The following is a 9358-nucleotide window of genomic DNA, read 5'->3' as shown; positions in this document are numbered from 1 at the left end:
CCGGCGGGACAGGAAGCCCTGCGGAAAACCAGCGTTGCTGTCAGCCCAATGTGACGCTTTTAGGAGCTTCGTGTGAAAACGTGACAAACATAACAACAAGGGATCAATAAAAACTTTCAAAAGTTTGTCATGTTTATCTAGAATAAAAGCTGTAACCAGGACAACAGGCAGAAACCTTAAATGGACAGATTTCTGAAAGCAGTTTGGTCATTTTGACACCTTAAATCCACAGTAATCTGACACCAGACTGTCTCTGCTGTGATGCCACCTCTCACCAGCAGGTGGCAGCAGCTCAGCTCCTGTTACTATGGGAACTGCAGGCTGATCCTACAGAGGGAGGGGGGTGCATGTGTGTGGCTCACCGTGACTCTGGTGGTGGGCGTGTCCATGATAGACCCACTGGGCATGCTCAGTCTGCGCGGCCCCCTGTCAGCAGCATCTGGAACAGATGCAGTGCATCATGGGAATGTTTGTCATTTTCAGCCCCTCCACTGGCAGTACCATGACAACCAGCTGTACCTTACATGAGGTCATGTGACCTCAGGCTGTTCTGTTTCAGAGCTGATCATAAGAATGGACATTGATTACGGGGTTATTACAGGAGAAATAAAGATTCAGAGTCTGTAGACCTGAACACAGCATTTCTCTCCTATGATGACCCTGAACGCAGCACTACTCTGCCACAATGACCCTGAACACATCTTTTTAGTGTTAAACGCTGCAGGTTCTCTCAGGTGTAACACGGTTAAAGGCTGCAGGTTCTCTCAGGTGTAACACGGTTAAACGCTGCAGGTTCTCTCAGGTGTAACACGGTTAAAGGCTGCAGGTTCTCTCAGGTGTAACACGGTTAAAGGCTGCAGGTTCTCTCAGGTGTAACACGGTTAAACAGGTTCTCTCAGGTGTAACACGGTTAAAGGCTGCAGGTTCTCTCAGGTGTAACACGGTTAAACAGGTTCTCTCAGGTGTAACACGGTTAAACAGGTTCTCTCAGGTGTAACAGGGTTAAAGGCTGCAGGTTCTCTCAGGTGTAACACGGTTAAAGGCTGCAGGTTCTCTCAGGTGTAACACGGTTAAACAGGTTCTCTCAGGTGTAACACGGTTAAAGGCTGCAGGTTCTCTCAGGTGTAACACGGTTAAACAGGTTCTCTCAGGTGTAACAGGGTTAAAGGCTGCAGGTTCTCTCAGGTGTAACACGGTTAAACAGGTTCTCTCAGGTGTAACACGGTTAAAGGCTGCAGGTTCTCTCAGGTGTAACAGGGTTAAACAGGTTCTCTCAGGTGTAACACGGTTAAAGGCTGCAGGTTCTCTCAGGTGTAACACGGTTAAAGGCTGCAGGTTCTCTCAGGTGTAACACGGTTAAAGGCTGCAGGTTCTCTCAGGTGTAACACGGTTAAAGGCTGCAGGTTCTCTCAGGTGTAACACGGTTAAAGGCTGCAGGTTCTCTCAGGTGTAACACGGTTAAACAGGTTCTCTCAGGTGTAACACGGTTAAACAGGTTCTCTCAGGTGTAACACGGTTAAACGCTGCAGGTTCTCTCAGGTGTAACACGGTTAAACAGGTTCTCTCAGGTGTAACACGGTTAAACAGGTTCTCTCAGGTGTAACACGGTTAAAGGCTGCAGGTTCTCTCAGGTGTAACACAGTTAAAGGCTGCAGGTTCTCTCAGGTGTAACACGGTTAAAGGCTGCAGGTTCTCTCAGGTGTAACACGGTTAAACAGGTTCTCTCAGGTGTAACACGGTTAAACGCTGCAGGTTCTCTCAGGTGTAACACGGTTAAACAGGTTCTCTCAGGTGTAACACGGTTAAACGCTGCAGGTTCTCTCAGGTGTAACACGGTTAAACAGGTTCTCTCAGGTGTAACACGGTTAAACAGGTTCTCTCAGGTGTAACACGGTTAAACGCTGCAGGTTCTCTCAGGTGTAACACAGTTAAAGGCTGCAGGTTCTCTCAGGTGTAACACGGTTAAACAGGTTCTCTCAGGTGTAACACGGTTAAACAGGTTCTCTCAGGTGTAACACGGTTAAAGGCTGCAGGTTCTCTCAGGTGTAACACAGTTAAAGGCTGCAGGTTCTCTCAGGTGTAACACGGTTAAAGGCTGCAGGTTCTCTCAGGTGTAACACGGTTAAACAGGTTCTCTCAGGTGTAACACGGTTAAAGGCTGCAGGTTCTCTCAGGTGTAACACGGTTAAAGGCTGCAGGTTCTCTCAGGTGTAACACGGTTAAACAGGTTCTCTCAGGTGTAACACGGTTAAAGGCTGCAGGTTCTCTCAGGTGTAACACGGTTAAACAGGTTCTCTCAGGTGTAACACGGTTAAAGGCTGCAGGTTCTCTCAGGTGTAACACGGTTAAACAGGTTCTCTCAGGTGTAACACGGTTAAAGGCTGCAGGTTCTCTCAGGTGTAACACGGTTAAACAGGTTCTCTCAGGTGTAACACGGTTAAACAGGTTCTCTCAGGTGTAACACGGTTAAAGGCTGCAGGTTCTCTCAGGTGTAACACGGTTAAACAGGTTCTCTCAGGTGTAACACGGTTAAACGCTGCAGGTTCTCTCAGGTGTAACACGGTTAAACAGGTTCTCTCAGGTGTAACACGGTTAAAGGCTGCAGGTTCTCTCAGGTGTAACACGGTTAAACGCTGCAGGTTCTCTCAGGTGTAACACGGTTAAACAGGTTCTCTCAGGTGTAACACGGTTAAAGGCTGCAGGTTCTCTCAGGTGTAACACGGTTAAAGGCTGCAGGTTCTCTCAGGTGTAACACGGTTAAAGGCTGCAGGTTCTCTCAGGTGTAACACGGTTAAACAGGTTGTCTCAGGTGTAACACGGTTAAACGCTGCAGGTTCTCTCAGGTGTAACACGGTTAAAGGCTGCAGGTTCTCTCAGGTGTAACACGGTTAAACAGGTTCTCTCAGGTGTAACACAGTTAAAGGCTGCAGGTTCTCTCAGGTGTAACACGGTTAAACAGGTTCTCTCAGGTGTAACACGGTTAAACAGGTTCTCTCAGGTGTAACACGGTTAAACAGGTTCTCTCAGGTGTAACACGGTTAAAGGCTGCAGGTTCTCTCAGGTGTAACACGGTTAAAGGCTGCAGGTTCTCTCAGGTGTAACACGGTTAAAGGCTGCAGGTTCTCTCAGGTGTAACACGGTTAAAGGCTGCAGGTTCTCTCAGGTGTAACACGGTTAAAGGCTGCAGGTTCTCTCAGGTGTAACACGGTTAAACAGGTTCTCTCAGGTGTAACACGGTTAAAGGCTGCAGGTTCTCTCAGGTGTAACACGGTTAAACAGGTTCTCTCAGGTGTAACACGGTTAAACGCTGCAGGTTCTCTCAGGTGTAACACGGTTAAACAGGTTCTCTCAGGTGTAACACGGTTAAAGGCTGCAGGTTCTCTCAGGTGTAACACGGTTAAAGGCTGCAGGTTCTCTCAGGTGTAACACGGTTAAAGGCTGCAGGTTCTCTCAGGTGTAACACGGTTAAACAGGTTCTCTCAGGTGTAACACGGTTAAAGGCTGCAGGTTCTCTCAGGTGTAACACGGTTAAACAGGTTCTCTCAGGTGTAACACGGTTAAACAGGTTCTCTCAGGTGTAACACGGTTAAACGCTGCAGGTTCTCTCAGGTGTAACACGGTTAAACAGGTTCTCTCAGGTGTAACACGGTTAAACGCTGCAGGTTCTCTCAGGTGTAACACAGTTAAAGGCTGCAGGTTCTCTCAGGTGTAACACGGTTAAACAGGTTCTCTCAGGTGTAACACGGTTAAACAGGTTCTCTCAGGTGTAACACGGTTAAAGGCTGCAGGTTCTCTCAGGTGTAACACGGTTAAAGGCTGCAGGTTCTCTCAGGTGTAACAGGGTTAAACAGGTTCTCTCAGGTGTAACACGGTTAAAGGCTGCAGGTTCTCTCAGGTGTAACACGGTTAAAGGCTGCAGGTTCTCTCAGGTGTAACACGGTTAAACAGGTTCTCTCAGGTGTAACACGGTTAAAGGCTGCAGGTTCTCTCAGGTGTAACACAGTTAAAGGCTGCAGGTTCTCTCAGGTGTAACACGGTTAAAGGCTGCAGGTTCTCTCAGGTGTAACACGGTTAAAGGCTGCAGGTTCTCTCAGGTGTAACACAGTTAAAGGCTGCAGGTTCTCTCAGGTGTAACACGGTTAAAGGCTGCAGGTTCTCTCAGGTGTAACACGGTTAAACAGGTTCTCTCAGGTGTAACACGGTTAAAGGCTGCAGGTTCTCTCAGGTGTAACACGGTTAAACAGGTTCTCTCAGGTGTAACACGGTTAAACAGGTTCTCTCAGGTGTAACACGGTTAAAGGCTGCAGGTTCTCTCAGGTGTAACACGGTTAAAGGCTGCAGGTTCTCTCAGGTGTAACACGGTTAAACAGGTTCTCTCAGGTGTAACAGGGTTAAAGGCTGCAGGTTCTCTCAGGTGTAACACGGTTAAAGGCTGCAGGTTCTCTCAGGTGTAACACGGTTAAAGGCTGCAGGTTCTCTCAGGTGTAACAGGGTTAAACAGGTTCTCTCAGGTGTAACACGGTTAAAGGCTGCAGGTTCTCTCAGGTGTAACACGGTTAAAGGCTGCAGGTTCTCTCAGGTGTAACACGGTTAAACAGGTTCTCTCAGGTGTAACACGGTTAAAGGCTGCAGGTTCTCTCAGGTGTAACACGGTTAAAGGCTGCAGGTTCTCTCAGGTGTAACACGGTTAAACAGGTTCTCTCAGGTGTAACACGGTTAAAGGCTGCAGGTTCTCTCAGGTGTAACACGGTTAAACAGGTTCTCTCAGGTGTAACACGGTTAAAGGCTGCAGGTTCTCTCAGGTGTAACACGATTAAACAGGTTCTCTCAGGTGTAACACGGTTAAAGGCTGCAGGTTCTCTCAGGTGTAACAGGGTTAAAGGCTGCAGGTTCTCTCAGGTGTAACACGGTTAAACAGGTTCTCTCAGGTGTAACACGGTTAAACAGGTTCTCTCAGGTGTAACACGGTTAAAGGCTGCAGGTTCTCTCAGGTGTAACAGGGTTAAAGGCTGCAGGTTCTCTCAGGTGTAACACGGTTAAACAGGTTCTCTCAGGTGTAACACGGTTAAACAGGTTCTCTCAGGTGTAACACGGTTAAACAGGTTCTCTCAGGTGTAACACGGTTAAACAGGTTCTCTCAGGTGTAACACGGTTAAAGGCTGCAGGTTCTCTCAGGTGTAACACGGTTAAAGGCTGCAGGTTCTCTCAGGTGTAACACGGTTAAAGGCTGCAGGTTCTCTCAGGTGTAACAGGGTTAAAGGCTGCAGGTTCTCTCAGGTGTAACACGGTTAAAGGCTGCAGGTTCTGCACTGATGAACAGCTGATCTGCAGCCGACTGTTACACAACAAACACAGATGGTGACATCATCAGAAACTTCACCTGTGACGCTCTTTGTTTCCACGGAGTGACCTCTGACCTCACAGGTTACGCTCACCTGCTTTGTTTTTCCTCTCTGTTCACTGTTGGTCGCGTTGCCATAGTAACTAACCTCAGATCACAGATTATGAGATTATTTTTGTAACATGTCAAGATTAAGAGAGCAGCTGATCCCTGATCAGCCTGGAAGCACAAAAACTCGTCTTCTTACCGTGCTCAAAGTCCCCGTCCATCATCTAAATGTCTGACAAACGTCCGTTTACCAGCCTGGAACTACCTGGAACTACTTCTGACCGTCTGTCTCGGTCTGGACTGGTGCCCTCACCTTTGTGGGTGGGCAGAGGCGGCGCTGAGGTCACATGCAGGGTGTATCTTAGCAACCAGACAGTACAAGTCTCCGCCCTTTCTGCGAGCAGCAGAGGATGAACCTGAAGAAGAACACCAGAGACAGAGGGAGGAGACTAGTGAATGTGACCAGCTGTGGATGATCTGATGAAGACGTCAGTAACACAGAGACTTCAGCCAAAATAATCAATAAATCTGATCGTTTAAAGATCAGAGAGTTTCTGACCAATGAAGCTAAACATGTGATGTAGTGGTTAGCCCACAGCAGAGGGTTCCCGGTTTGATCCCCACCCGGTTCTGTCTGTGTGAGGCTGCATGTTCTCCCCGTGTATGTGTGGGTTCTCTCCGGGTTCTCCCCGTGTATGTGTGGGTTCTCCCCGGGTTCTCCCCGTGTATGTGTGGGTTCTCTCCGGGTTCTCTCTGGGTTCTCCCCGTGTATGTGTGGGTTCTCTCTGGGTTCTCTCTGGGTTCTCTCTGGGTTCTGCCCGGGTTCTCCCCGTGTATGTGTGGGTTCTCCCCGGGTTCTCCCCGTGTATGTGTGGGTTCTCTCCGGGTTCTCTCTGGGTTCTCCCCGTGTATGTGTGGGTTCTCTCTGGGTTCTCTCTGGGTTCTCTCTGGGTTCTGCCCGGGTTCTCCCCGTGTATGTGTGGGTTCTCTCCGGGTTCTCTCTGGGTTCTCCCCGTGTATGTGTGGGTTCCCTCTGGGTTCTCTCCGGGTTCTCTCTGGGTTCTCCCCGTGTATGTGTGGGTTCTCTCTGGGTTCTCTCTGGGTTCTCTCTGGGTTCTGCCCGGGTTCTCCCCGTGTATGTGTGGGTTCTCCCCGGGTTCTCCCCGTGTATGTGTGGGTTCTCTCCGGGTTCTCTCTGGGTTCTCCCCGTGTATGTGTGGGTTCTCTCTGGGTTCTCTCTGGGTTCTCTCTGGGTTCTCTCTGGGTTCTGCCCGGGTTCTCCCCGTGTATGTGTGGGTTCTCCCCGGGTTCTCCCCGTGTATGTGTGGGTTCTCTCTGGGTTCTCTCTGGGTTCTCTTTGGGTTCTCTCCGGGTTCCCTCTGGGTTCCCTCTGGGTTCTCTCTGGGTTCTCTCTGGGTTCTCCCCGTGTATGTGTGGGTTCTCTCTGGGTTCTCTCCGGGTTCTGCCCGGGTTCTCCCCGTGTATGTGTGGGTTCTCTCCGGGTTCTCTCCGGGTTCTCTCCGGGTCCTCTCCGGGTTCTCTCCAGGTCCTCTCCGGGTTCTCTCCGGGTTCTCTCCGGGTCCTCTCCGGGTTCTCTCTGGGTTCTCTCCGGGTCCTCTCTGGGTTCTCTCCAGGTTCTGCCCGGGTTCTCCCCGTGTATGTGTGGGTTCTCTCCGGGTTCTCTCCGGGTTCTCTCCAGGTCCTCTCCGGGTTCTCTCCGGGTTCTCTCCGGGTTCTCTCTGGGTTCTCTCTGGGTTCTCTCTGGGTTCTCTCTGGGTTCTCTCTGGGTTCTCTCTGGGTTCTCTCTGGGTTCTCTCCGGGTTCTCTCTGGGTTCTCTCTGGGTTCTCTCTGGGTTCTCTCTGGGTTCTCTCCGGGTTCTCTCCGGGTTCTCCGGCTTCCTCCCACCACCCAGAAACATGCTGTCAGGTTAACTGGTGACTTTAAAAAGCTTTAAAAGTTGATGTTATCGGCGCTATAGCGTGATTTAAAACAGAGTTACGGCGGTTTGAGTGAGCCATAGCGAGGGGAGGTTCACTTCCTGTTTATAAAATAAAAGCTCAAATTCTATCCTTATGGTTTTCTTTATAATAAAAGAAAACAGGTGTTTTATTTTCGTGAAAATGACCAGAAGTGCATGACTCACTACGGCTGGCTTGGGTAGCAAAAACTCAAATCAAACTCTTTTTCAGAAAGCCAAGGAAAGAGCACAATGTGCCGCTGAGCCCAGCCCAAGGAGGCCCTGCCACCCCCAACCTGTCCAGCTCAGCCCTTCAAACAAGTGTTTGAGTGTTCACGTTTAGCTCAGTGTACAGAGTCGCTGAATGTACATTTTCAATGTAAAAACTTTTCTGCCCCCCCCCCCCAAGCTTATTTAACCTGAGACAATCTAAACATGTTTCATCTTTTTTTTATCTGTTAACAAACATCTATTTTTACATTTAAGACCAGCAACATGTTCCAAAGAGTAATACAGGAGTGAGTTAGGGCTGAGAATGAAGTGAAAAATTACAACGATGTTATTTAAAACCTTCCTGGAAAGGACGCGGGAGCAAGCCTAAGCTGGACCCCGTGACCTCTGACCCCTCAGACGCTGCATCAGGAACCGTCCTTCATCAGCAGCTGATAGAAGCACCTGGACAAGGGATTACTGTGGAAACCTTTGTCCAGCACCACAATACAGAGTTCCATTCACAAGCTTTACTGTGCAGGAAAGAAGCCTGATGTTAACCTCGTCCACTTCTCTGGGCTCGGAGGCGTCTGGGATGGACCGTCACACGGTGGAAACGTGTGCTGTGGTCAGACCCATCAGTATTCCACATCTTTGTTGGAAGAAATGGAGCAAAGAGCAAAAGCAGCATCCAGCCTGCTGTCAGCAGCCAGTCCCTGCAGCCAGGCTCTGTGATGGTATGGGGTTGGATCAGGGGGCAAAGCTTATTTCCACTTCTGTGACGGCAGCATTAATGCAGAAAAGTTCACTGAGATTTTACAGCAACATATGCTGCCTTCAAGGCCACATCTTTTCCTGGGACGTCCCAGCATTGTTCAAGCAGACCATGGAAAACCACATTCTGCCACAGTCCAAAGGCCTGGCTGAGGAAGAAGAGGTACGGGTGCTGGACTGGCTGCCTGCAGTCCTGACCTGTCCCCAGCAGAGAAACAACCGCCCCCCCGCACTGCTGCACACCTGAGGAAGAAGAGGTACGGGTGCTGGACTGGCTGCCAGACCTGATCCTTCACTGACTTTATGGGATGCTGCAGGTCTGAGGTGTAGAAATGATGTTTGTTCACAGATTAAATGAAGCTGAACAGGAAACATGATGAGCTCAGACTGACTGACAGGAAATTGTTAAAAGGTAATGTTGGAACATTTTTTTACGTATTGTTTTCTGATACCGTTTCAAACTCTTTCAGGTTTTAGGTTGAGCAGGCAAACATCCTCTGTGTGAGAGTCTGTGTGTTCAGGTGCAGTGTGACTCCACATCACACAAACCTATTAGTCCTATGGTACCTGAATGCAGCACCGCTGTGGGTCGGGTCGTGCATCCCGGGGAGAGCAGCAGTCGGACCTGGCTGTCTCCCTGGTACGTGCACGAGCGTGAGCATGTTGTTAGCTAACCTGCACTTTCTTTGCATTTATGTGTGAGGGAACTGCGGCTGACTATCAATCTGCTACCAGATGAAGTGAAGAAGAGAGTAAAAATGCACACGTGCACACACCTCAAGGTCATCCAGCATCAGTAACTGCGACTCTGACAGGATGCAAAACATCTTGGTCCAGACGTCAGGCTCCGCCTTCCGCCCACAGGACAGCCAATGGATGGAGGCGCTCTTCGGCTCTGTGACATCATCATGACAGACAGTGATGTCACACGACTGAAACACAAAGCTCCGTCGGAAGCAGGTGAAGCAGGAAGGAGACCTCTGAGTTCTCTTTTTGAGGCTCGTTCTGCATGAATCTGTAGACTCTT

This window comes from Leuresthes tenuis, unplaced genomic scaffold, assembly GCF_036924035.1.
Source record: "Leuresthes tenuis unplaced genomic scaffold, fLeuTen1.0.hap1 SCAF_6, whole genome shotgun sequence".
NCBI classification, from domain to species: domain Eukaryota; kingdom Metazoa; phylum Chordata; class Actinopteri; order Atheriniformes; family Atherinopsidae; genus Leuresthes; species Leuresthes tenuis.
Note: the sequence above shows the minus strand (reverse complement) of the source record.